The sequence below is a fragment of the Neomonachus schauinslandi genome, chromosome 9 (genome assembly GCF_002201575.2).
Source record: "Neomonachus schauinslandi chromosome 9, ASM220157v2, whole genome shotgun sequence".
NCBI classification, from domain to species: domain Eukaryota; kingdom Metazoa; phylum Chordata; class Mammalia; order Carnivora; family Phocidae; genus Neomonachus; species Neomonachus schauinslandi.
Window position 1 is genome coordinate 133,949,613 of NC_058411.1, and position 27,763 is coordinate 133,977,375.

A 27,763-nucleotide genomic window follows, 5' to 3' on the forward strand; every position below is an offset into this window, starting at 1 on the left:
TAAATGAACACGAGAAAAGCAGGAAAGGAAACACTGGCCTTGGTTCGTGAAAGTGATTGTGGCAGAACGAAGAAAAGGCAGAACAGACTGTTGGAAATGACTGTGTGGAACTGAGCAGGTGGGAAAGCAAGAATCAGAGCAAAGGAGGGAGAGAAGATCTCCCTTTTGGAACTGGGTTCCATGGTTCAGCAGACTATCCAGGTGAAGAGGTGCTTGCGGCCAGTGGGAATGCAGGTTTAAATCTCACAAGAGTGACCACATGAGGCTGGAGATGAGATTCCTGAAGCATCTGCTTTCCTCTCTTGACTCGGAAATGTTGACAGTGTGGGTGTATCGGTCAGCTCAGGCTGCTATAACAAAATCTCACTGACTGGGTGACTTAAAAAACAGACATTTATTTTTGCACTTCTGGAGGCTTGAAAGTCCAAGATCAAGGAGCTAGAAGATTTGGTTCTTTGTGAGGGTCCTCTTCCTGGCTAGCAGATGATCCTTTTCACTATATCCTTACATTAGCAGAGAAAGGATGCTCTGGTGTCTCTTCTTCTTATTGGGGCACAACTCCCATCATGGGGGCTCCATCCTCATGACCCCATCTAAACCTAATTACCTCCCAAAGCCCTACCTCCTCGTATCATCACACTGGGACTTAGGGCTTCAACATACAGGTTTAAGGGGGCACAAACATTCCCTCCATAACAGTGCATAGATAGGAAACGATGCTTCTAATCAACTATACCTAGACTGTTCTTTCTGGAAGATGAATGGAATGGATTCAGGCATTGTTTCTCAAAATGAGTCCTTAACATGATATAAGATATTAGTGAATTTTCCAAGAGAAATCAGTTTCATGATCAAATAAGTTTCATAAATATAGGACTAAACAAAGCTGAACAGTTTTTTATTTTTTATTTATTTTTAAAATTTTTTTTAAAAGATTTTATTTATTTGCGAGAGAGAGAATGAGAGACAGAGAGCATGAGAGGGAGGAGGGTCAGAGGGAGAAGCAGACTCCCTGCTGAGCAGGGAGCCCGATGCGGGACTCGATCCAGGGACTCCAGGATCATGACCTGAGCCAAAAGCAGTCGCTTAACCAACTGAGCCACCCAGGCGCCCACTGAACAGTTTTTTAAATGCAGGACTTCTCAGAGTCTTAGTATATACTGGAAGTATGCACAGTGACTCCTCAAGAGGACAGGGATATAGAATATAAAGTATTTCTTCTATCCCCTGAAACAGACAATGCTTTTTCTAAGGAATAGTTCCAGAAACTAGTGTTTTCAAGGGTAGCACTTTATTTTTTTAAAATTTTATTTATTTAAGTAATCTCGATACCCAACATGGTGCTCAACCTCATGACCCTGAGATTAAGAGCCAAATGCTCTTCCAACTGAGCTGGCCAGGCACCCCTCAAGAAGGGTAGCATTTTAAAAGAAATCAGTTAAAATGAGCCAAACAGACCTCTGTGATGGGATGCAATAAGGATATAACATCACTTAGATAGTATTCTTGGCCCCCCCCCCCCCAAATTAACCTGATTCTACCAAGGAGGGCCAATAACACAAAATTTAGATTGTGCAGTAAATTAAAAAACAACCTAAATAAGGTCAAATAAGTCAAGGTCATCTAGGCAAAAACCAAAAACCAAAAACCAAAAAAAAAGGGGGGGGGGGATTTTTCTAAATTAAAGGAGTCTAAAGAGTCATTATTAATAAATGCAAAGCATGAGCCTTGATCAGATCCTCCATGAAAAAAATAAGCACAGCTGTAAAGACAACTTGTTGTCTTATGAGGACAACTGGTGAAGTTTGAATATGAACTCTACATTGGATAATAAAAAGTAGGGAAGAAAATAAGGGTCTAACTCAATCATAGTGAATTGCCCCGCTTTTTCCTGAAGTACTTTGGTATCTGGGAATCTATATACCATAAGACCTAAAAACATGAAGAGTACAAGTGGTATATTTGTTCTATTAAAAAAAAAAAGAAAGCTGGTTGAAGCTATACTGAAACTGTAGTTACTGGTAACAGTTGTGTGTAAATGAAAATTTCTCTTTTAATATGGCAAATTCCATGTAATTTGGGGGAAGATATTATATTAAAAATGAAAACAAAATTAAAAAAAAAATCTGCCCAAGCAAACCCAAATTTGGGTTTCACATGAGTTGCTGGTCTCCATTTCTATTAAATGCTGTTTAAGGGCTCAAAAAACATGATGTTTCTCCAACACCAGCTTCAAAGCCTACCATTATAAATAATTGGGGATAATTATGAGAGCAGCTGAATAAACTGGAAAAGGCTGAGCATAAAGAGAAAAGCAATAGGATGAAATGTGTGGTTCTTGAGCCAGCCCATAAATCTCTCTGGAATCAGAATAACAGTCTCCACCTTCACCAAAATGGAACCCATGTTCAAAGTAAACACCAAACCATACCTAACTGAATCAAAATAAGGTTACCCCAAAAAGTGACTCTGGTTTTCCTTTCCAGTGATGGGGAGGGAGTCTCTGGACCCTATTATATCCCTAAAATTAAATCCCCTTGTCTCCAGACTGAGAAATATGGCCATAACTTCTTTTGAGGCCGGGGTGGTCCCTTAACCCCGAGGCTTTAGTGATTCTGTCCCTGGCATCAATCCCATGGCCCCTAACTCTTCTACCATTGGAAATGTAATGACTTTAGAAGCTTAACTTGAACCCATGAGCAGCCTTTAAGCAAATCTATTATTTGAAGTGTCATTATGGAGAAAAGCAAGGTTTCAGAAATTAAATAAATTGTTCTATCCTAAGCAGGGCATCTGGCGTGTATTAATTAAAGGCTGGGAAACTCTTCGGGGCAGATGAGGTGGCTGCCACATCTATTGGAGAGGTCAATGCATGACAATATGTACTTTTTGCTGGAAACTTTCTATTATAATTGTGGTGAGGTACATGTTTCCCTGAATTTCCCTAATAGCACTTTTTTTTGCGTCATCAGATCTACTTCTGGACTGTCATTGTCTGTAGAGGGAGAAGTGGAGAAGGTATTTAAAGTTGGCAGAGCACTCTGTGCCAGGCCAAGTGCTAAGGGTTATGCACATGTTGTTTTATGAATTTGCCAGTGTGTGGCTATTGGGTAGGAGTGATCACTTTACAAAGAATTTGAGCATCCAGGATTTAAAACCAGCCCTGGCTGCTTCTAAAACCCTGGTCTTTCTTCCTTCCTTCCTTCCTCCCTCCCTTCCCTCCTGTTTATTTATTTAAATAATCTCTACACCTAACATGGGGCTCGAACTCATGACCCTGAGATCGAGAGTCGCATGTTCCCACCCACTGAGCCAGCCAGGCGCCCGAAGTCCTGGTCTTTCTAATACAAGAAGAACTTAAGTCAGAGAGGCAAGGCACTCTGACACCTTAAGAGCCAGGATGTAAACCAGCAAGACCTTTTTAGAGGACTATTTGCAGTGAATGCACATCAAGATCCCTAAAAATGTTAATACTGTCTAAAGTGGCAATAATCGTAATGATAAATGCCATTTGCTACGCATTTATCTGTAATTCAACATGTAACTGTTGTTTTTTTCAACATTGGTTAGTTTCTGCCTGCAGAATTTTTGAAATGTGTGATAGGCATATATTCTGAACAAGGGATCAGTTGCTTAAACAGCTCTTTCCCAAGCACCCACTCCGTTGATAGGCTGAGCCCTTACCATCCCAAATGGAGATGGGGAGTGCGGGCAGGTGAGAGAACCCAAGTGTGCCATTCTAAATTGGATTTAGTAACTTTTTCTTAGTTTTCAACCCTTGGAAGATAAGCTGTGCCAATCACTAGCTATGTGATTTGGAACAAATTACTTAGCTTTCTCTAAGCCTGAGTGACTTTTAAAAGGGGGATAATAGCACCAGCCCAGCGCCGTGCAAAATAAATGAGGTAGTACAAGGGAAAGAGGTACAGTGAGGGAATTATGGCCCCAGCCACATGTTGTGGTTTAGAACAAAATCCCAGATGGAGACTCTATATGTGAATTAATCAATCTGATCTGTACTGTGTGCGGCAAGAGCCACCAGCCACATGTGCGGCTTTTGAGCATTTGAAACATGGCAAATCTGAACTTGGGTGTGCTGTGTCACATACACACTGGATTATTTTGAAGTCTTAGTATGATAAAAAGAATGCAAAATACATTGCACTCTCTCTCTCTCTGACAAATAAACAAATAAAATCTTTATTATTATTTATTTATTTATTTGACAGAGACAGAGACAGCGAGAGCAGGAACACAAGCAGGGGGAGTGGGAGAGGGAGAAGGAGGCTTCCCGCGGAGCAGGGAGCCCGATGTGGGGCTCGATCCCAGGACCCTGGGATCATGACCCGAGCCGAAGGCAGCCGCTCAATGACTGAGCCACCCAGGTGCCCCAATAAAATCTTAAAAAAAATAAAGTTAACAAGACATGTAAGTCAACTGGAACAATTTGAGTCATATGACTGAGAGCGACTAGTGGAGGATGGGTTATTTTAGATAGGGCAGCCAAGGATGTTTCCTCAGGGCTTCCCAAAGAAGATGCAGAGCTCAGCTGTCTAGAAAATTTAGAGAAGACCCTTGCTTCTCAAGGTAGGGTCCCAGACCAGCAGTATCAGTATCACCTGGGAACTTGTTAGATAGGCAGAATTCCAGATCCCACCCCAGACCTACTGTGTCCGAATCCACATTTAACAAAATCGCCCAGGTGATTTGTAGCACAGTAAATTTTGAAAAGTGCTGGGCTCGAGACCACTGGATGCAGCATGCAGCCCACCAGAAAGATGTAAATCCTGCTGAGGCAGGGAGCATGGAATGATGTTGTCAGCAGTCACTAGAAAGATGACCTGGTAACATTTATTTGCTGATGCCTTTGTAACGGAGCAGTCAGGCTCTAGGAGAAGACCCTGGGATTATCACATATGACAGTCTAAGTGATATTCTGGGTTAGCTCCCTTGCTTTACAGGAGACTAAAGCTCTTGAGGAATGGCCTGTTCATGGTGGGCTCCTTTGTGGCAGAGTCTGGTCTAGGATCTAGGAGACTCCTTTCTCCATGCCGCCTTTCAAATATTGGCAAGGACAGAATAAAATAAGTGTTGAGGAAGGTGGGCAGCATGAGGAGGTGGTTGGAAAATAATTTCACATGATGTACTGGGAATGTTTTTCATTCTGTGAAAGTGAACTAGGAAAATATATGTGAGAACCAGGTCCACTTTCAGGGAAGCAAATTTCAGCTCAAGGCTAGGAGCATTTCTAAGATTTAAAGCCACCCCACAATGAAGTGACTGATACACACACTAAGTATTCACAATACCCCTCTCTCAGGTATTCAGTCCCTGGCAGAGAGCTTGCCTGGATTAGGGTTTTCAAAGAGTCATGTTATGTTCTTTCTTTCTTTCTTTCTTCCTTCCTTCCTCTCTCTCTTTCTTCCTTCCTTTTGCCATATCCTATACCAGTATTTTTTAAATGGAAATAAAAAATATATGTGTAAACTGTGCAAAGTGCACTTAATCTTAAGCGTCCACCGTCTAGATCAAAATACAGAACACTTCCAGCCCCTCTCCTGCTCCTTCTCAGTCAATAATCCTTCTACCCCTAGGTAACCACTGTTTTTACTTCAATCACTATCGATTTGCACGTTCTTGAACTGCATATAAAGTGTCATTTTTTACTTAATATTTTTCTTTAATTAGATTCACTTTTTAATAGCTTTCTATTTGATCTAAGAAATAACATCAATGAAATGATGGTCTGATGTGATAGGCATTTTTCCTCCTAATACACAGTAAAATACACACTGAAACACACACACACAGACACACACCTATCAAAATGAAGTTTCTTAGAACCAGTGGACCACACTTCGTTTCTCAAAAGCCACCAGATGATTTCTGAGGTCCTTTGCAACTGAAGATTGTGATCGAGTAGCCAAAAGTTCACGGAATGCCTTGTCAAAATCTTGATGCCGCCAGAGAGCCATCCTTGCATCCAATGATCCACCCATCTAAAACACTTGAGTATTTACAATGACGCTCAGAGGCACTGACCCACAGAAGACTAAGCCCCACTTTCTGATTGCAAGTGGAAAGAGTAAATTATTTCAGTCCGTGTGGTAACTGTTACAGTCAGGTAAGCACCGGCACACAGAGGCAGGGCGGTTTCCGGAGACAGGGCGGAGAGGAGAGAGTGGGTGGGCATTTTCCAGAGAAGTCTCCGCCGGCCACCCAACTCAGATCACTTTGCAGCGGCGGGCAACCTCAGCCTTCCTTAGCAACCTGAACGCACCGCCCAACTGCCTTCCTAGTGGTCTCCTGGAGCTTGATGGGCAGCTCTGTAGTGCAATCCCAGCTCGCGGCCCCTGGCTCCGCGCTTACTCACGGGAGGGCTCGTAGGCGTTAGCGCCCTCCCCAGGTGCCCCGCCCATGCCCGAGCGGCTTGTGGCGCATGCGCGGGCGGGCTGGAGCTGTGTGCAGGGCCAGTGCGGAGCCGGAGCAGCCGCGGTGAAGCTCCTGGGCACCGCTGAGACCGCTGTGCCCGCTCGTCGCTTCGGCCGCCGCTGCCTCAAGCCGTTGCCGCCGCCGGGTGAGCGGCTGCCTATTGTCCTTCTCGGCGGCGAAGGTGCGGAGCTGCTCCGGCTGGGCCCGCGGGGGAGCCCCGGGCGCCGCACGGTGAGAGCGCAACTTAGTTGGCGGAGTTGGGGGAAGTTTTGTGATTTGGGGAGGGGTCGCGGGCGAGGCGCGAGGGCCTCTCCCCCTGCGGCCGCTCCTCGGGGCCGTGGCCGGGACCGGAGCCGGGAGGGGGGCGGGGCCGCGGGGCGAGGAGGGGGCGGGCGAGGGATGAAGGGGCGGTGGGGGGCGCCCCCCGGCCCCCTCCTCCCCCCGCGTTGCCCCCTCGCTCATTGTCTGCTCCCGGGCTGCGGCGCGCCTCCCCACACCCGCAGTCGGGCTTCGGGGCCGCAGCCGCTCCGGGGGCGTGGGGCGCGGCCGCGGGGGTCCCCTCGAGCGAGGCCGGCTCTCCTGGCGCCGGGAGCCGCGGCCCCTTCTGGGTCCCTCCGTGGTCCCTCCGTGTTGCCGGGCTCCGTGAACAAGTGCTGCGGACGCGAGGGAGCGGCTCCCCCGGGCCGACGCGGACGGTAAACACTCCGGGCCGCGCCCGCCTTCGGGGGGCGCCTTCTGCGCCCGCTCCCGGGCCGCGCGGGTCGGGGCCGCGCCGGCGGAGGGGACCCGCGCTGGGACTGTGCAGCGGGCTCAGCTCTCCACCGAGTTCAAGTGCAGCCATACTTTGAGACCAAAACATTTTTTTTTTTTTTTTGGCTTACTTACTGACACTATATATATATATATATATATATTTTTTTTTGTTGTTGTTGTTCAAAGTCAACCAATATGAGAAGGGTTTTTCTTTTTTTTTTAATGGGGAAAACCCTCAATTTTTCTTCCCCAGAAGATAGGATAGATAGGTTTTTTACATTTTGTTTTTTTTGGAAATACGTAGTTTTTACAGCAAATTGATTTCATCACGTTTAAGTTTTTAAATGTTACTGTGAAATGAGGAATTCACAATGAAAGTTGAATTGAGCAATATTTTGGTGTTCTCAGCTTTTACACTCCTGGGTGAAGTTATTTTGGGAGTTTATTGCCTCAGGCATATACAACTAAAGGAAAAAGCAGTGTGCCTTTTTTTCTTATTCCAATACACCCCCCCCCTTTGTTTTTTTGAAGAAGCATCTTATTCTGCTTTTCTAAACTGTTGGGATTGTCCAGATCAGAACAAACGCTGCGTACAGTTTTTGAAAGATGATTGCGAGTTTGTAAAGGAGTTATGATCAGCTGAGATAAATCACTGTTCTAGTTCCTGTATTCCTTGGTCTCTTGGGAGATTTGCAGCCTGAATTAAATACAAGCCTTGTCAGGTTTGGGGTTCGATTCTACTGAATTTGGTTCTTTTGGCTTATGATGTGAGAATAATTTGGTTTATGATGTTTAAATCCCCCAGGTGGAACTAGTTTAAGTGTCTGTCAAGCTGGTAGTGGAACAGAATGACCAGAATGTGTTAATACCCGTTTTTATATCCCATTGCCGTCTGCTAAATTAAAAAGAAAAATTTGAGAAATACGCTGTGTGTCAGTTTGATTCTCATTGGAAGTGAGTAATGTGGGGAGGTGTTCCTGGGTTTTTCTGGTTTGGTTGGCCTTGTTTTGCTTTGAAAAACCAACTTGCCTTACCTGATGAAGCTAAAGAAAAATGTCTTTATGGCTTAAGCATTGTACTTTTAAACTACAGCAACAAGGTCACTTATAGGAGTCACAATTCTTGCTCTTACAACTTTTCTTCCTGGTTGTGCAGTTGTGCGTGCCTACATGGGACGAGTGTGTGGATGGAGGTTGACAGAGGTTGCAAGGGTTGTCAGGGAGGGACATAATGTAAACAAACACAGCTTACAACAGAACTGAGAAGTAGGCCAGTTGCTTTTCTTCTCTGAGCTGTGATACCATGTTATACATTTGTTTTAGGATTTCTCACACACTTCATTTATTTGCCTGACTAATGGTAACTGTACATGTAGTATAAATGGATTCCTTCTCTAGTCTGTTAACTCTTTGAGGGCTGTGATGGGCCTTATTTCTTATTTTTGTCCCCTCTTTGCCAGGAAGGATTCTTAACACAGTGCAGGTGTGCAGTGTGTGTTTGAAATGGGTGAAGCTTTGTACTAAGCTAGTGATTGTGCACATAGAACCACTAACTCTGGGAACTTGCCCCAAATGACAGTTCACTTGGCAGATCTGTGATGAAATTTAGTCTACTTAAAAGGATTTCAAACCTCTGTTTTTAAATCTGTTAATTACTCCTTGAAAAGAAGTGAAGTTTAAATAGTGCCCTATGGATTTTCAAAATGTGATTCTCATTTAGAAGTTTTCTCCCTTTTCTGATGAAATGATTAATACTGCTGGACAAATCATTTCACATCTCTGCCTAGGTTCTTCTATTGTGAAATGGGGAGGTAGCACAGTTTTGAAGAATACACATTTTTTGTAGCTAGGTACATTTGAGTTCTGATCCCTACACTTCCATTGACTAGTTGTGAGCCTTGAGCAGGTCACTTAATCCCTCAGAGCCTCTGTGTCCTACCAAAAGGTGTAGTAACATACTTTGCAGGGTTCTTTGGAATAACTGAAACTATGTGAGGCACTTAACAGTGTGCCAGACATTGAGTAGGTGCCTATTACCTGGTAGCTGTAATGATAATAATTTTGATACCTTTTTATGTGATTTGAAGCAGTTTTAAAAGTCTGATGCTTCTGAGTTATTCTGAGCTATTTCTTTCATAAAGAAGGAATCCTTCTGAGAATTGAGTGTCTTTAGTTGAATGCATTTTTTTTTTTTTTTAAGGAGCTAGTTGAACTGAATGTTAATAGAAACTTATCTTCTCATTGACCTTAACAGGTGTTTGAGTAGAATTTGCAGAGTAGCTTGGTAGGGTGTGACTGCATTTATGGTGTTTAGGAAATGGTGAGAGACGGATTGTTTTCAACACTTGTAATAGGATATCCAAGTTATTTAGTCAGTTCCAGCTTTTGTACCTTATTTTACTTCAGTCTTGAAAAATAATTGATAGGGATTATGACTACATTTTTTCAAACTCATGTAAGATGGAACTGGACTGGGGGTTAACACAGTGTGAGCACAATTCTGCTATGTTAGCAAATCGCTCACTTCCCCTTCAAGATAACACCTTTGAAGGTGCCACCATTTGCGGAAGGAAGCAGTGATTTAAATCTGTTATGCCAGTTCAGTTTACACTATTCACAGTACCAAATGGAATAGATATATTCTAGAACCTGTAATCAGGACATTTCTATATACTGAGTCTCATCTTTTCATTAGTTTTCTTATAAAATGAGGGTAAAAAGTTAGACATGGAGGGTTATAGTAAACCTTCAAAAATTTTATCTGATCGGACTCATAGATTGAAGAAAAAACATACCTGACAAAGCTAGATGAATAAACTTGGACTTTTTGATAATTCTTTCTTTTAAAGTTAATACTTAAGTGCACTTGAACAGACTTGGTTATTACTGATGGGGACAGGGGTCCATTTGGAAGCAGTGCTCCTGAGTCATTGTCAGCTTGTCTTACCACTGTAAATGAGGAGAGAGGGGGAAGATGTTAGTGGAAGGAATTTCATTTCCTTCATACGTCCTCCCACTTAGGGTCTTGAAGTCCACCTATGGGTTGATTGGGACATAATAAATAGAAGATGTATAGGTAACCCATTTTGTCAGCCCTTGCTGGGAGGATGGACAACCTGGTACTGAATATTTATGTGGAACAATAGTGTGCTTTCCTTTTTTACCTCTTCAGAACTGTGTTCAGAGCCTGGCAAAGGTGGATATCAGTGTGTTTCTGTGATGTGGGTATGGGGGTGGGGAATAGGAAGAAGAGTGAGGAATTAACCATTTATGTCACTCTGTAGGCTCTTCTTTTGGAAACCATGCTTTTGAATTTTCACTTCTGATAATATCATAAGCCCATATTTGGCCATAGCCTCTACCATCCAAAATGGCCAGTTATTCCTGAATGGTTAGGAATTAAGTAGGTATGTCACACTGTAACTGATTTGTCTTTTAGACAACTAAAGATGTCAAGTTAGGGAAAAGCATGTAGGAGTTATGTGAAGAATTTTGTAGAACCCAAGATGATTCTATGATGGTGATCTCTACTGAAAAAAAACACATGATATGGAGCCACATGTCTGACTTCACATCCAAACTTTGCCATTTATTGACTGTGTGTCCTTGAGCAAGCCACTTCATCTGTCTCAAACATAAGATCCTTGTAAACTAAAAACAAATGTAATATTAATCATCTCCTATCACGTACTACTGTTGCGAGAAACAAATAAGGTAGAATAGTATACAAATGCTATGCCATTTTGTAACTTTATTTGTTGGCTACTGGTTTGGATAAAATTAAAATCCTAGTTGAAAAGAGGAAAACATCCTACTATGTTGGTTTTTCTTTTCTTTTTTTTTTTTTAAATAAAAGATAATTAAAATATGCTGTAATGATTGTCATTCTCCTTGCTTGGGAAAATTGATACGTCTTTCTTTGGCTCTTTTCAGTTTTCCTTTTATAACATTTGTCATGGAGTATTTTTCTAAACTCTAAAGAAATTTTAGTTCACAGTGCTTGCTGTTAGACCCAAGTAACTGTGAAATCACAGGAACTGATGGTCGATGCCAATTCTTGAAGTCAGGTTAAACCACAATGAACAGCGAACAAAGAATGTCAATATTTCAAGAGTACAAAAGAAGCTAGTGTAGTTGTCTGATGTTTACGGACTCATTTTCTTTTCTTTTTTTTTTTTTTTAAAGATTTTATTTATTTATTCGACAGAGAGAGACACAGCGAGAGAGGGAACACAAGTAGGGGGAGTGGGAGAGGGAGAAGCAGGCTTCCCGCGGAGCAGGGAACCCGATGCGGGGCTCGATCCCAGGACCCTGGGATCATGACCTGAGCCGAAGGCAGACGCTTAACCGACTGAGCCACCCAGGTGCCCCTTGGACTCATTTTCTGAAATTATGTTTTCAGTTGGTTTACTCAGATCGGGAGTCTGCCTCGTCTGTGCCAGATGTTCTACTCTGTCTTACCTACCTACATTTCTTAATTTTGGGGAAGAAAAAGCTATGTGGCAGGCATTATTAAGCTGTTTAAGTATGGGGAAACAGCCCCCAAAGTGATTTGACAGTGATCACATAGCTATTAAACTAAAATTTGAACTCAGATAATTCTGGCTCCAAAGGCTAGGCATTTCACAATATTGATTGCTATCACCTGGAAAGAATACATTTTTAAAACAAATCAAGGGGCGCCTGGGTGGCTCAGAATGGTTGGGCATCTGCCTTCAGCTCAGGTCGTGATCCCAGGGTCCTGGGATCGAGCCCCGCGTCAGGCTCCCTGCTTGGGGGGGAGCCTGCCTGTCCCTCTCCCTCTACTGTTCCCCCTGCTTGTGCTCTCTTGCTCTCTCTGTCAAATAAATAAATAAAATCTTTTAAAAAAAAAATAAATCAAGTTTATTGAAATACTATTTATATGATATTATATGATAAAATGTACCTATTTTAAGTATATAGAGTTTGATGAGTTTTGTCAAATGTATCCATGCAGATAACAGCACAGTCAAAATACGGAGCTCAACCCTCACCCATTCCCTACCTCACCGTAGGCAACCACTAGTCTCTTTCTGTCATTGTAGTTTTGTCTACATGAGGGGTCCTCAAACTGTAGCCCCCAGGCCAAATCTGGCCTACTGCCTCTTTTTGTAAATAAAGTTTTATTGGGACATAGCAGTGCTCATTTGTCTGTGGCTGATTCGGTGCCGCAGTGACAGTAGAATAGTTGGCCCACAAAGCCACACATTCACTGTCTGGCCTTTTACAGAAAATGTTTGCTGATCTTTGTGTTCCTCATAACCAAATGCATTGGTCACATTTAAGAAAATTAACAATTCTTTTTTTTTTTTTTTAAAGATTTTATTTATTTGACAGAGAGCGAGAGAGGGAACACAAACAGAGAGAGAGGGAGAAGCAGGCTCCCCGCTGAGCAAGGAGCCCGATGTGGGGCTCGATCCCAGGACCCTGGGACCATGACCTGAGCCGAAGGCAGACGCTTAACGACTGAGCCACCCAGGCGCCCCTGAAGATTTAGAGAGAGATCATGCGCGAGAGCGGGGGGGGGGGGGGGGGGGGGGGGGGGGGAGCGTGAGAGAGAGTCTTAAGCAGACTCACACTGAGTGCAGAGCCCCACGCAGGGCTTGATCTCAGGACCCTGAGATCATGACCTGAGCCAAAACCAAGAGTTGGACGCTTAACTGACTGAGCCACCCAGGCGCCCTGAGAGTTCTATATATATTCTAGAATCAGATACATGATTATTGTCTGCAAATACTTTCTCCTAGTCTGTGGCTTATCTTTTTATTCTCTTAATGTCTTTTGAAGAGCAGTTCTTACTTTTGATAATGTTGAAGTTGTTTTTTCTTTCATGGATCATGTTTTTGGTGTAATATCTGAGACATCTTTGCCTGACCTAAACAGAAAGACTTTCCCTGTGTTTTCTCCCAGAAGTTTTATAGTTTAAAATTTTACATTTAGGTTTGTGATGCACTTTGAGTTAATTTTTCTAAATGGTTCAAGGTATGGATTGAGATTTATTTTTTTGCTTTTAGATAAGCAGTAGTTCCAGCAATTTTTTTTTTTAAAGGATTTTATTTTATTGTTTGAGAGAGCATGTGTGAGAGCAGAGGAAGGGTCAGAGGGATGTGAGAGCAGAGGAAGGGTCAGAGGGAGAGGGAATGAGAGAATCTCAAACAGACTCCCTCCCCACTGAGCATGGAGCCCCATATGGGACTCCATCTCGTGACCCTGAGATCATGACCTGAGCCAAATTCCAGAGTTGGGTGCTTAACCGACAGCCACCCAGGTGCCTCCAACCCTGGTTTTTGAAAAGACTTTCTTTATTGTATTACCTTTGTTGAAAGTCAACTGATCATATACCTGTTGGTCTATTTCTGGATTCTGTATTCTGTTACATTGATCTGAGTCTTTGATTTCACCATTACCACACTGTTGATTATTGTACGTTTATAGTAAATCTTGAAATCAGGTAATGTGGTTTCTGTAGTTGTGTTACTTTTTCAGAAATGTTTTTGAGTATTCTAGTTGCTTTGCCTTTCCACATTTTAGAACCAGCTTGTTGATCTCTGTAATCCTGCTGGGATTTTTGATTGGCATTGCGTTGAATCTGTAAATTGGGAGAATTGACATCTTAATGATATTGAGCCATAACATGGTACATCCCAGGACTGTTTTTGATATTTTCATTTGTGTTTTGTAGTTTTCAGTAATTGGATCTTGCATATATTTTGTAAGATTTATATATGTACCATGTTTTCTGGTGCTGTTGTAAATGATGCTTCTAAAATTTCAATTTCCAGTTGTTCATTGCTAGTACATAGAAATAGGGTTGAATTTCATATGCCAACCTTGTATCTTACAACCTTGCTAGACTCAGTTTTGGTTCTAGAAGCCTTTTTGTAGATTCTTTGAGATTTTCTACATAGATAGTAGTGTCATCAGCAAATATAAGTAGTTTGATTTCTTCCTTTGCAGTCTGTATGTTTTTTATTTCTTGCTTTATTGAATTGGCTAGGACCCCCAGTATGATGCTGAATAGGCGTTTTAAAAGTGGATATTCTTTCCTCATGTTAGGGAGCAGAAAACATTCAGTGTTTCACCAGAAATAGGATGTTACAGGCATACTCTACAGAGAATGCAGGTTCAATTCCAGACCACTGCAATAAAGTGAGTATCACAGTAAAGCGAGTCAAATTAATTTTTTGGTTTCCTATTACATGTAAAAGCTATGTTTATATTGTAGTTTATTAAGTGTGTAAAAGCATTCTGTTTTAAAAAAAAGGATATACCCTAACTAAAAATACTTTATTGCTAAAAGATGCTGACCATCATCTGAGCTTTCAGTGATTTGTAATCACCAATCACATATAATCATAATCACAATGCACAAGCTTGAAATACTACTGCAAGATTTACCAAATTATGACACAGAGACACAAAGTGAAGGAAATGCTGTTGGAAAAGTGGCTCTGAGAGACTTGCTTGATGCAGGGTTGCCACAAACCTTCGATTTGTAGACAATGCAGTATCTGTGAAGTGCAATAAAACGAGGTATGCCTGTATTTGTATTTTGTTTTTGTATGTGTCCTTTATCAATTTGAAGTTCTTTCCTGTTTCTAGTTTGCGGAGAGTTTTTATCATGAATGGATATTGAATGTTGCCAAAGGCTTTCTCTGCCTCTTTTGGGATGATCATGTGTTTTTTTCTTCTTTACTCTGTTGAACGATGTCTGATTTTGGAACTTTGAACTAGCCTTGTATTTTTGTGATAATCCTGGGTTGGTCATGATGTTTTCTTCATGCCTTGTTGGATTCAATTTGCTACTGAATTTTTTTTATTTCTTCCATTTGTCTTCTATTTATGTTCATTAAAAAATTCTTGACTGTATATATAATACTCATAATAGTTGTTAAGGTTTCTGTTAATCCCATTATGTCTGTTTCTGTGGACTGATTTTTATTTTGGGTCAAGTTTTCTTCTTTGCATGTCTAGTAATTTTTTCTTGGGTTCTGGAAATGGTGAATTTTAAGTTGTTGATTGCTGGATTTTGCTCTTTTAAGCAGGATTTCTCAACCTTGGTCTTACATTTTGGGCCACGTAATTCTCTGTTTGCAGGCTGTCCTGTGCTTTGTAGGATGTTTAGCATTATTCCTCACACACTAGATGCCAGTTGTGATAACCAAAATTACCTCCAGACACACCGAAAGTCCCCTGGTAGGGGGTAGAAATCATCCCTAATATGAGAGGCACTGCTTTAAAGAGGATTGGATTTTGTTTTTGCAGGTTATTTGCATGGTACTTCTTAGGCTAATTTCTGAACTTTGTAGGATTGGTCTAGAGGAGCTTTTACTCTAAGGCTGTTTCACTCCATTAATTAATCACGAACCTTCTAGTTTCCATTGAAGAGTTGGATGTTTTCTGCTCTGACTGTCAGATTATGAATGTCTGCCAGCCCTGTGCCAACTCTGGGATTATTTAGCTTATAGTTCTTGGGTCATTCTTTGCCTGACCCCATAGATTTTTCGATATGCATGTATAGCTTACTATTCAATATCAGACTCAAGGAGGCTTCTCCGTCCTGAGTTTTGAGATTCCTTAGCCTTCCCAAACTCTTAGGTCTTACTTCTCAACTTGACAAGATTGCCATGCTTTGCTCAGGATCGTCCTCATTGCACCATGCTCCAGCGTGCCTCCAGGCCGGGAAAGCTGGTTGTGGGGCTCATCTCTCTTCCCTTCTGTTAGGGATTGCAGTCCTTTGCTCCTGTTGTCCAGTGTCTAAGAGATGTTGCCTTATATATTTTGTCTGTTTTTCTAGTTGTTGGAGGGGTTGTTGGCAGGATAAGTCTGGATCCAGTTACTTCCATGTTTGGAAACTGAAGTCTCTTTGAAGAGTATACTTTATTGGTGGTGCTAAAAGTCTTGTTATAGATTCTTCAAATATTGGGGGCTATAAATATCAAAGAAACATTTCTTAAATGTCTGCTGTCTGTAGCTCAGCCCTTACCTGGTGGGGAATACAGAAAAGTAGATTATCTTCCAGGTGAGGAGGGACATACATAGTGCATTGATAAGATTAATCAAAGATGTGAAATGCTCTAGTGATGAACAGAAAGAAAAATCAGTGTGGTCTGATACTTTAATACAGAAATGCATTCTTTTACATTTTTGTTCTTTAGTGTATATGTATAATTCAGTTTTATGGCACTCAGTCAATGGAAGAGTACTGGTTCCTTCAGATGCATTTGGCAACTTATTTGCTATGTGGCTTTAGGTGGCTCAGTTTTCTCATTTGTAAAATGGGCATGCAACATCCCTTGTAGTGTTTGTTAATTTATTCAACACATTTGGGTGCCTTCTGTATGTAAGGTCCTGTTCCAGGTGGGGATTCAGTGACAAATAAGAGGCAGTTGCTGCCATCAAGGAGCTGACATTCTAGTAAGGGGAAGTGGAGTTAAATAAGTGATGGTGGCGCCTGGGTGGCTCAGTCGGTTAAGCATCTGCCTTCGGCTCAGTTCATGATCCTGGGGTCCTGGGATTGAGCCCCGCGTCGGGCTCCCTGCTCGGCAGGAAGTCTCCCTGTCCCTCTCCTCCCCGCTCATGCTCTCTCTCTTGCTATCTCTGTCTCTTTGTCTCTCAAATAAATAAAATCTTTTAAAAAAAGATAAACAAATGAACAGTTTTGCCGACGTATGGGAGTGATGATTTTAGGAAGAATATGAAGAGTATTGGCAGAAATTGGTGTGGTCAAACAAGATCTTCTGGAGGAGATGAGATTTGAGCAAAGATTCCTGAAGGAAGTGAAGGAGCAAGCCACCTGAAGATCCCTGGGTATTCCGGGCAGAAGGAACATCAAGGGCGAAGAGCTTGAGGTGGGAGTACGAACAAGGAGGTTGGTGTGGCCGGAATGGGGCAAGGAAGGGGAACCATAGGAGATAATGTGTAGGAGGCAGAGGCCACATCACATTGGCTTTTAAGGATGACGAGAAACCACTGAAAGGTTTGAGGAAGGAATAACAAGAGCTGATTTCGGTTTTAAAAGTTTCATCGTGCATGTAGGGAACAGGAGTGGAAACAGGGCGACCAAGAATTTTGCAGTAGTTCACTCTGGAGAAAGAGGATGGTAGCTTGGGTTAGGGTAGCAGCGGTGAAAGTGGTGAGAAGTGGTTGGAAGCAGTATACATTTTGAAGAGAGAACTGATAGGATTATTTATGGATTGAAAAAAGGTTTTGAAGGGAAGAAAGCAATCCAGGATGATTCCCAATCCAGGATGTTTTCCTTGAACAACTGGGTGAATGGTGCTATGGTTTCCTGAGAGGGTGGGGGGGGATGTGAGTTTGTTGAGAGGAGGAAATTGTTATTTCTCTTTTCTCGGATGTGCTAAGTTTGAGATCTGTGAGATTTTAAGTGAAGATATCCGTAAGTAATTGGATATGCAAATCTGGAGTTTGGGAATGAAGTTTGCACTGGATATAAGAATTAGAGACCCGTAGATAGAGAAGGGGGGGTGGTTATTGTGAGAATTAGGGATATATAAACTCCTGGCACGTGGCAGGGTCACATGGCATGGTAGCTAGTAATAATAATGACAGTGGTAAACAACAACAACAACTGGGTATATCTAGGGGGGCAACCAATGAGTGAAGAAAGAAGGTAGTGACCTAAACAGTACCTTGCCTCTTAAATCCAAGTCAGGATTGTAAACATGGTGAAAACTGTTCTTTGAGCATGAGAAAAATATTATTAGTGAAATCTGTTGTACATTTCCAATCTCTGAGGATAGCTGTGATTTTTAATGTGATGCAGGGGTGTCATTTGTATATTTCACATATACATAAAACAAGAGTCTGGAAGGAGGCTATTGCAAATTGTATTCAAGGAGATGATAGGTAGAGGTATTTCTTATCTTCTAAATGTTCTGCAACATATATATTTTTCTTTAGTTTTTTTTTTTTAAGTAAATGCTGCCCCCCACGTGGGGCTCAAACGCACAACCCTGAGGTCAAGAGTTGCACACACCACCGACTGAGCCAGCCAGGTGCCCTAGTCTTATTTTTAATAAAGGGAGTTAGTGTTTTTGGAGAGTCCTGCTCAGTTGGTGAGCTTCTGGGTAGATGAATTTCATTTGTTTGTGGTTGCTAAACACTGCTTCTTCCCCTAGCTGGGTCTTTGTGGTCTGTTGTCTTGAAACGTTGAGCCCTTGATCACAGGGGGCCATCAGGTAAGAGAGTAGTTAGTTGGTGCTTTTGATATTGGTCCATAACAGCTCCTTGGAAAATTGTTAGCACATGTTCTCCCCACCTGGCTAGATGTGGCACCGTTTTGTTCAAAGGGGACATTATTCAGCACTTGAAATTTGCTGGGTAGATCCCTTGAGATAAATTGAACTGAGCATGATATATGTTTTAAAAATCTGAATTATACTATCAGCCTTAACTTAGTTTTTTAGAGAAGTATTCCTTTTCTCAGGTGATAACTGCTAAAGGGGGTAGATATGTCAGGGGCTTTTTGCAAATTTGCCATTTTCTGTAATTTGTGAATTGCTTCTAAAAACACTCAGTATTGTTTGAATGGTATCTGTAAATAAATTGACCTACCTGGTCTTGCCAGTTGAGTTCTGCTTTGTGTAAAGTAGGTGTGTTTCTGGAGTGGGAGAAGGTAGGCCCATTGTGGCATTGCATGGAAATAATTTCTGTTACCTTTTAGAAGTTGGAAGAAAATTTTTTTTTTGCCCCTTGGGTACTTTGTGCACAGTCTGGCTGGGCTCAGAATACAAAGGATCTCTGGATGCGACCTTCCAGTTTGGGAATTATTTAGGAAAAAAATGTGGCAACAAGAGTTGAGAACTAGAGTTCTAATTGTTCATTTGGTCACATGAGGCCTTTGGGGCCTGGCCGAGGTGCTTTCTCTCTTGGAGGATTAAGGATCTATATGGGTCAGTGGACAGGAATGACCGAAGCTTTTGCCTCGGCCTTCCTGCTAAAGTGGTGCTCTATGTGTGCCTGGAGCCAGGGGTGGTGTGTTTTTAAAGGACTCCTGCAGTCTAGAAAGATCTTTTGAGGCAGGCTAGTTCCTAAGAGGTGTTTTCTAAAAAAGTGAAGTCACTAAAAGAAGGACGAAGCTTTTGCATACTACCTATGTATTCTGCGTTCCTTTATATTCTCTTAATTCCTTACAAGAACCCCATAAGATAGGTATTATTCCCTCCCCCTGAACTTTTTTTGATGAAAATATGGGGGTTCAGAGATTTTACTTTGCCCTTTTCAAGTCAATGAACTAGAATTTTCATCCAGGACTTTGTGACTATGAACATACTCTGGTTTTATTATATATGCCATAAGTCACTTTTTTTTTAAAACTCTGATATAATTATATCCAGAATAACCAGCTTGAAATTCCAGCTTGTTCATGTTGTAAATAGAAAATCGTTGTGGTCTGCTCTTAGAATTTTCCTAGAATTCTTAAAAACATGCTAGGCTTCCATGTTTGTGCCTTGAAAGTAGCAGAAACTTAACCAGTAAAATTGTATTTTACTTCACATACAGGAGTTTTGTGGATCAACATTAATAATTAACATTTACACACACTTTCACGTATTCAAAGTGTTTTACAAACAGTTAATTAGTTCATGTTTAATCTATATTGGAAGTTGAAAAACCAGTTTAAGTTCATTTTAGCAGTACAGAGTGTTCAGGGTGGGTGATAAGGAGTAAGTCTTCAGTGAGAAAAATGCAGGTATTGCACCATGCAATCTATGAAACCTCTTACCTCAATCCCCTTGCTCTGTGCCTAGATCAGCTTATATTAAGCATGTTTTTTGGGTGTACATCTGCTTAATGCAAAGGAATGGAATTATGTGAACTGAAGGAAAGACAGGGTTCAGGATGGTCAGGGAAGGACCTGGGTGAAATGATTCAGTGAACTGTGTTGCACGTTTCTTTTCTGTAGTCCTTTAAATGTGATTGTCCTTGCTTAATTCCTATGGGGGTTTGAAGGACGGGAAGGGATTGGCACAGAGACTCTGGCAGATGAACAGAGTTGTTATACATGCTAATTTCTGGGAAAAATTCTTTTCTTTTTCCCTCCTGGCTCAGGAGATAATAACCCCGTAACTGAATACTTTGCTGGTTTCTTCACTACCACTTGTCACTTGATTCCATCTCTTCTCCCCTCCACCCCCAATAAAATGGCTTTTACTTGGCAAGGTTGTGTAGTGGGGAAAAGACTCGGAAGGAGACAAGCCCCAGTTCAGCAGCGTCTCTGTCACATAACTAGCTGGGCAACCTTGAGCAGGTTACTGCTTTCTTCTGCCCCTGAGTTCTTTTGTTCGGTGAAATAACGTGTTAACCTTTTATTGAATGCCACGAGGGTGCGGAGGAGGATGTGAAACTCATGCTCTTGGATATGAAGCAGACAGAGGATATTTTAACATCAGTGAGGATTCTTCAAAGTTGCAGTGACTTCTTCCTTCCTACTTTGGTTGGAATAATTAAATTATTTTCTTGCTATTGTTGCCAACCACATTACTGCACTTTAAATATCTTTCTTTTCTAATACAGAGCAATAAATAGAACCATTTGATAAATATTGTGTCTGGGTGATTTCCTAAGACAGGACGTGCAAGTTCCTTTTCATCATTGCTTATAGCCCGGTCAGAGGGACCTCTTCATGAATTTTTGTCTAGATGACCTTGCCAGGGAAACCTCAGTATGTGATGGCAGAAAGGAAAAGGATTCTGAGAGCTTGGATGTGTACTTGATTAAATTTTTATCATCAGTGGGAATCTGTTCTTTTAATGGGGCCGGATAGGAATGACCCTGAACTTTTCCCTCTACCAAATAGTGTTTTCAGGTCTTTGTCTTTTTCCCTCTTTCCCTTTCCTTGACCTCTGGAAAATCTGAAAACTTAAAGGTACGATAAATTGGCTTTTGAACCTTTTTGTAACATTAAATATACCCAGGTTTAAACTACAACCTTTTCCACCAAGATTTCTGATAACTTGGAAGGAACATTGTACAGCTGGACCTTGAATAATGCTAGATGTGAACTTTGAATAATTGGGATTGACTTAAATATTTAGAAAGCCACTTTTATTTTAAAGGATGGCTATAGGTAATATTTTTTTACGTTTTGAATAAGGAGACCTTTGTTTTTGTTTTAAGAGTTTATTTATTTATTTGACAGAGAGCACAAACGGGGAGTGGGAGACAAAGGGAGAGGGAGAAGCAGGCTCCCTGCTGAGTGGGGAGCTGGAATTGGGGCTCAATTCCTGGATTCTGTGATCATGACCTGAGCCAAAGGCAAACACTTAACCAACTGAGCCACCCAGGTGGCCCCTGAGACCTTTGGTTTTTTGGCCAGGATAAATTATGTATATAAATTAGAAAAGATGGATGTTTTCTTCTGGAAACACCTAGTTGGTTAGAGCAATATCGTAAAAAACAGAAATAAATGTTGGTTTTTTTTTTTTTTTTCCCTAAAATACTGTGCCAGCAACCAGGACGAATGATTGTTTTTCCTGTTTACAGTAAGTATCTTGGGTTGTACTGTTTTCTGTCACCTCTTTAATGTTTCTTTTCTTTTTTTTTTTCGTTGGAGAGAGAGGGAGGGGCAGAGGGGGAGGGAGAGAGGTCCCAAGCAGGCTCCACGCCCAGCACGGAGCCCAACATGGGGGCTTGATCTCACAACCCTGAGATCCTAACCTGAGCCTAAATCAAGAGTCGGATGCTTAACCGACTGAGCACTCAGGTGCCCCACCTCTTTAACTTTTCCATTATGTCTTCGTCCACTGTACATTTCCTCCCTTCTAGTGAATTCAGTAGGATTCATTTGTCACACTGTGCCCTGACTAGGTAGGGATAAGGTAATAACTTATGTCTGTATTTCCTCTAGATTCTAAGCTCCTGGAGGGCAGATTTTATCTGCTTGGTTCATCGTTGTATCCCCAGCACCTGGCATTGTGCATGGTACATAGGAGTTAGTTCTATGCAGGCAATATTTGGATTGTTGATGGGTGAACTTGTGACAAAACTGTACATATTCTAATATGTGGATATTATTGAACTATTAATCTACCCTGTTGAGAATAAACAGATTTTAGTTTTCTCTTCCTGGCATCAGTTGTAGTTTGATTTTGGTGAGTTAAATCATCCTTTTTGGGGAAGAGAAGCACCATGTTAAATGGAAGAGTGGCCAGTGTTGACCAAGACTGCTGGTAAAATCTGTACAACTCTCGCCTGGTTTCTGTGCTTGGTCAGTGTAGGTCTCTGTCACTTTACATTTTAATCTGTTTGGCAGGTCAACACTGACATGAGACTATAGGTGGGGTTTGTCTGCCTAATTTTTAAGAAATGTTATATAATAATTTTAAAACATACTCAAAAAAAACCCTCAGAACAGTAGAATTGACCCTTGTGTACCCATTATGCCAGATTCTAGAGAATTAGCAAGATTTTGGCATTCTCTTCATTCATCGTTTTTTAAACTAAAATTTCACTGAAATATAACCCATATGAGGTAATATTTACCCCCGCTTCACTTGAATATGCTTATTCTAGTCTTGAAAGTACTACAAAACTATCATTTTCTTTTTTTTTTTTTTTTTTTTTTTTTTTTTTTCCTTTTTCAAAGATTTTATTTATTTATTTGAGAGAGCGAGAATGAGAGAGAGTACATGAGAGGGGGGAGGGTCAGAGAGAGAAGCAGGCTCCTCGCCGAGCAGGGAGCCCGATGCGGGACTCGATCCCGGGACTCCAGGATCATGACCTGAGCCGAAGGCAGTCGCCCAACCAACTGAGCCACCCAGGCGCCCCAAAACTATCATTTTCTTAATAGGGATTCTTAAATAGTATTTTTACTCCAGCGTATAATACTGTAAACCATGAGACGTCTCTGTAAATCGCGGCATGGTATGTTTCAAAGATACGGAACCAAAAAGTTTAACTCACAACAAACGAATGCTGAGTAGCCTTTTTGCCTTTCAACGGAAATCGTTGCAGAAATAGGACCACAAACCTTCTATTAAGCACTTCTGTATGAAATTCAGGGTTTCTGTCAAATTAGACATGGGAAATTAAGCAGAGCTGCGCAAATGACTGATCTGGGCAGTTTTTTGAGTTCTTCTCCCTAATGGTAAGTCTTTCCCGCCCCCGGTGACTGTTTCTCTCTCAATACCAGTACAAGAATGGTACGACTTATATGAAATGATTTCTGGTTTCATGTCAGTAGTTTTTTCACTTCTCTGCATAGAACTTAGTGATTTTATTTCCTCTTGACGATCTGCTTTTCTTCTTAAACTGCATTCCCATTTGTTACGATTTTTGTGAAGAAAATACTTTTTAGGTAAATACTTTCATGAATCTTAGACTTCCTTAATAATTCATTTGGTCACATATATAGAAATCATGTTGGTTTTTCTTGTGCTTCCCAATTGAGGTCAACTTAAAAGTTTTCATTTGGGGGCGCCTGGGTGTCTCAGTTGGTTAAGCGTCTGCCTTCAGCTCAGGTCATGATCTTGGGGTCCTGGAATCGAGCCCTGTATCAGGCTCCCTGCTCAGTGGAGAGTCTGCTTCTCCCTCTCCCTCTGGTGTTCCTCCTGCTTGTGCTCTCTTTCTCTGTCAAATAAATAAATAAAATCTTAAAAAAAAAAAAAGTTTTCATTTGGAGCCCCAGGAAATACTGATTTATTGGTCTTCATGGTCCATATTTGTATATATCATGTCCCAAGCTCACGGATTCTAAATTGCCAAAAGTGATTGTGACAGTCTAAAAATTACCACTTTAATAGTTAGACTGCTAGGATATGTGCCTGGAAAGACAGAATTTTCACTCCTGAGTCTAAATAAAAATAATGGACCCAAATATGAAAGGAAATTCAGAGAAAAAATTATGTCTATTTTCTCCCTTCAGCTTTTGTGTCTATTGAAACCTGTAGGGACAAGTTCTCTATAATAGCTGTAATTTTTAGGATCCTCTTTTGAACTAGGTGTCTTATGTTTACCAATTCTCACCTCTGCAAGGTGTTTTTATGATTTGCCAGAGGAGGAAATTGACGTTCAAGAAGGTTAATTAATTTTAGGTGTACTTCATTCAGCAAGCACTTAATGAGGCCGTGCTGTATGTCAGGCACACTATTAGGTGCCAGGGATCCAGGGATGAACAAAAATAAGACATGGTCGCTGCCCTTAAAATGCTCATGATTTTGTTTCTTGATTAATATGTGATAGCAGCAGTCATAATGGTAATAATTGTCATCATTTTTGACTGCCGTGCCAGGCTTAGTACTGTGTACTCTATATACCCTTCTTTCTTTTTAATCCCCACAACCCTCAGAGGTGGGGTCTGTTACTACTGGGTTTCATGGAGATGGAGTGCTCAGGGTCACATAATTGGTGTGTGGCAGAGTTGGGACTTAAACATGGATCTTTAATTCTGGGGCACAAGTCCTTTCTACTGTGTCAAGAACATTTCTAGCAAGGCTTGAGATGAGTAATTATGTGAAAGGGACATTCATTGTGAGCTCTGATTTTGGCAGAACTTTATGTAACTCTGACTTGGCTGGTAGATTTATTTTTATGGTTAACTTTCTACTTTATTATCTCTTATTCTAGAAGTTCTCAGTTTTCATGACTCATGAAAGACATTTTTTTGTCTTAGTTTTAAGAATTGTGATGTACAGTCCCTCTAGAAATTTGGGAATTACACATAAACTGAACAAAGTACACCTCTGAATAAATGACTACCTAGCAAATTTTTTTGGTACAGTTTGGTGTTTTTCTTTCCAGACTTGAAAATTCGTAGAGGTTTTGTGTGTGTGTGTGTGTGTACATTTACGTATATACACCATTTGTGATCATATTCTATATACTCTTGAGTATAAGCAGATTATAAAATGTATTTCATGGCTATACCTTTACGTGCTATCAGGTAACCCACATAGTTATTTTAATGGCTATATATAGTATCTCATTGTGTGGATTTAGATTTACCCTCAGTTTACTAATTACCCTCGGTTGAAAAGTTGTCTTTCTTTCTTCTCCCTCACTTCCTCTTTCCCTTAGTCTCTCCTTCCCTGCCTCCTCCCTACTCTTCCAAGCATTGCTGTGATGAACAACCATGTGTGTCCATCTTTGTATCCTTGTTTATCTCTTGCAGAAATGGAATTGCTGGGGCAGAGGCTGTACATTTCAACAGCTTTTCATAGATATCGTCAAGTTGTCCAGAGAAAGCTTTTATCACTGATCCAGTATGAGTATCTGTTTACCATTTCTCCCTAACCTCTAGAAAGTTTTAAAAAACCCAGCATTTAAAAGGAAGTTTTAAATGCCATAATAGAATTACTAGTAGAATTACTGGATTACTGGCAACCAGTTATAAATAGAAGAACTCTGTATTTCTAACATAATAGGAACAAACTCATGAAGTGTAGTCACTCCTCTCAAGCACTGAGAGTTAGTCTGAGATCGGTTCTCAAGATTAAAAGACACCTGAAGGGAACTTTCCAATAAAAAGACAGTCACTGATTTCATGTTCTTTTGGCTACTCTTTGTCAGTCCAAATTAACTCCGACAAGGAAGAGTTTGCTATAAGATTTACAGAGATGATAGGGAGTAAGGTCCCTTTCTATACAGAGTGCTCTGTGAGAGATGATCTGTGTCCATTCTGTTGCATATCCAAATGCATATTAGAAGCTTTTAATATGAATGGCTGGCTCAATCGGTAGAGCATGTGGCTCTTGATCTTGGGGTTGTGAGTTTGAGCCCCTTGTTGGGTATAGAGGTTACTTAAAAAATATAAAATCTTGGGGCGCCTGGATGGCTCAGTTAGCTAAGCGTCTGACTCTTGGTTTTGGCTCAGGTCATGATGTCGGGGTCCTGAGATCGAGCCCCACCTCTGGCTCCATACTCAGCAGGGAGTCTGCTTGAGATTCTCTCCCTCTGCCTCTCCCCCTGCTCACTCTTTCTCTTGCTCTTGCTCGCTCGCTCTCTCAAACAAATCTTAAAAAAACAAAATCCTAAAAAAAAAAATAAAATTGATGTTTCATCTAATTTAGTTATAAAGATGCATAATCCACATGTGTTCCCCAAATCACAGTCAAGTGTTGACATTCTGCTTAAAATAACCAAGAAAATAAGCAAATTAAACAATGGACTGTGCTCTTGACTTATTAATATAGCCAAACATTTTTCTTTGAGACAAAGATGAGTTAATTGGTCCCAGCTCTCATAGTAGTGATTTTCTTTTTTTTTTTTTTAAAGATTTTATTTATTTATTTGAGAGAGAATGAGATAAAGAGAGAGCATGAGGAGGGGGAGGGTCAGAGGGAGAAGCAGACTCCCCGCCGAGCAGGGAGCCCGATGCGGGACTCGATCCCGGGACTCCAGGATCATGACCTGAGCCGAAGGCAGTCGCTTAACCAACTGAGCCACCCAGGCGCCCCTCATAGTAGTGATTTTCAAGCAGATAACACTTGCCAAGATTTTCTGTGCAATGGGTAGGAAGAATCTGTTGCCTGACAAGTTATAAGTCAGATAGGTGCATAAGCTGATCTTCCAGCACTGGTAATGCTTGTCTTGGGCATTCTTTTTTTTTTAAGATTTTTTTTATTTATTTGTCAGAGAGAGAGCACAAGCAGGGGGAGCAGCAGAGGGAGAGGGAGAAGCAGGCTCCCCACTGAGCAAGGAGCCCGATGCGGGACTCGATCCCAGGTCCCCGGGATCACGACCTGAGCCGAAGGCAGACGCTTAACGACCGAGCCACCCAGGCGTCCTCCCTGTCTTGGGCATTCTTAGGTGTATTACCTCGCTGATCTTCAGCCTATTCCTGGTGCAGAGAAGGAGCTGGTTAATTTAGTAGATAAATCATATCACTAGAAGTAAAAGAGGGTTCCATAGTAATATAGTCCTGGAACATGGAGGTGGTTATTTAGTTGTGGGAGGACTTCTCTGGTCATCTTGGAACAACCCAGTTTGGACAAAGCGTACCCGATTGCTGAACTGTTCAGATTTCATTGATCTATCTGGGTGTTATTTTGGCCCTCTTTTGAGGACATCTCTCTGCCAACCTGAATTCCCAAAGGACCTCAGTTTTAGAAATCTTTTGGGGTTAGGTGAGCTTTTTTGTTTCCCCTGTTACCTATGCATTATTTGGACTTGACTCTCACAGGTGTGCCATCCTTCTTTCTCACTGTTTCTTCCCTCTGGTCTCTTGAAATATCTGTTTACCAAAGAAGCTAGTCATTTTTATCCCAGCATTCACTTGATAAACTGCTCTTTTAGAGATACAGCAGAGGGGGGTGAAACATTGAGCAGGTCAGGCAAGGAATAGGATCTCAGCACCACACATTTCAGAGGATTCTCCCTTTGAGTCTCATTATTTTTCTTTACTGTCTTATAGATCTGCTGGGCACAAACATAATGCGCTTGGTAAATCAGTGTTAGGAGTGAAATGTTTCACTGCCGTTGTTCTGGACACCTGACAAGACTAATGGAGAACAAAGTGATAAGAGAATGAGTAATATGAGAGTAATAAGAGAGTACTAAGAAAGTAAAGATGTCAGATTAAAACTTGGGAGATTGAA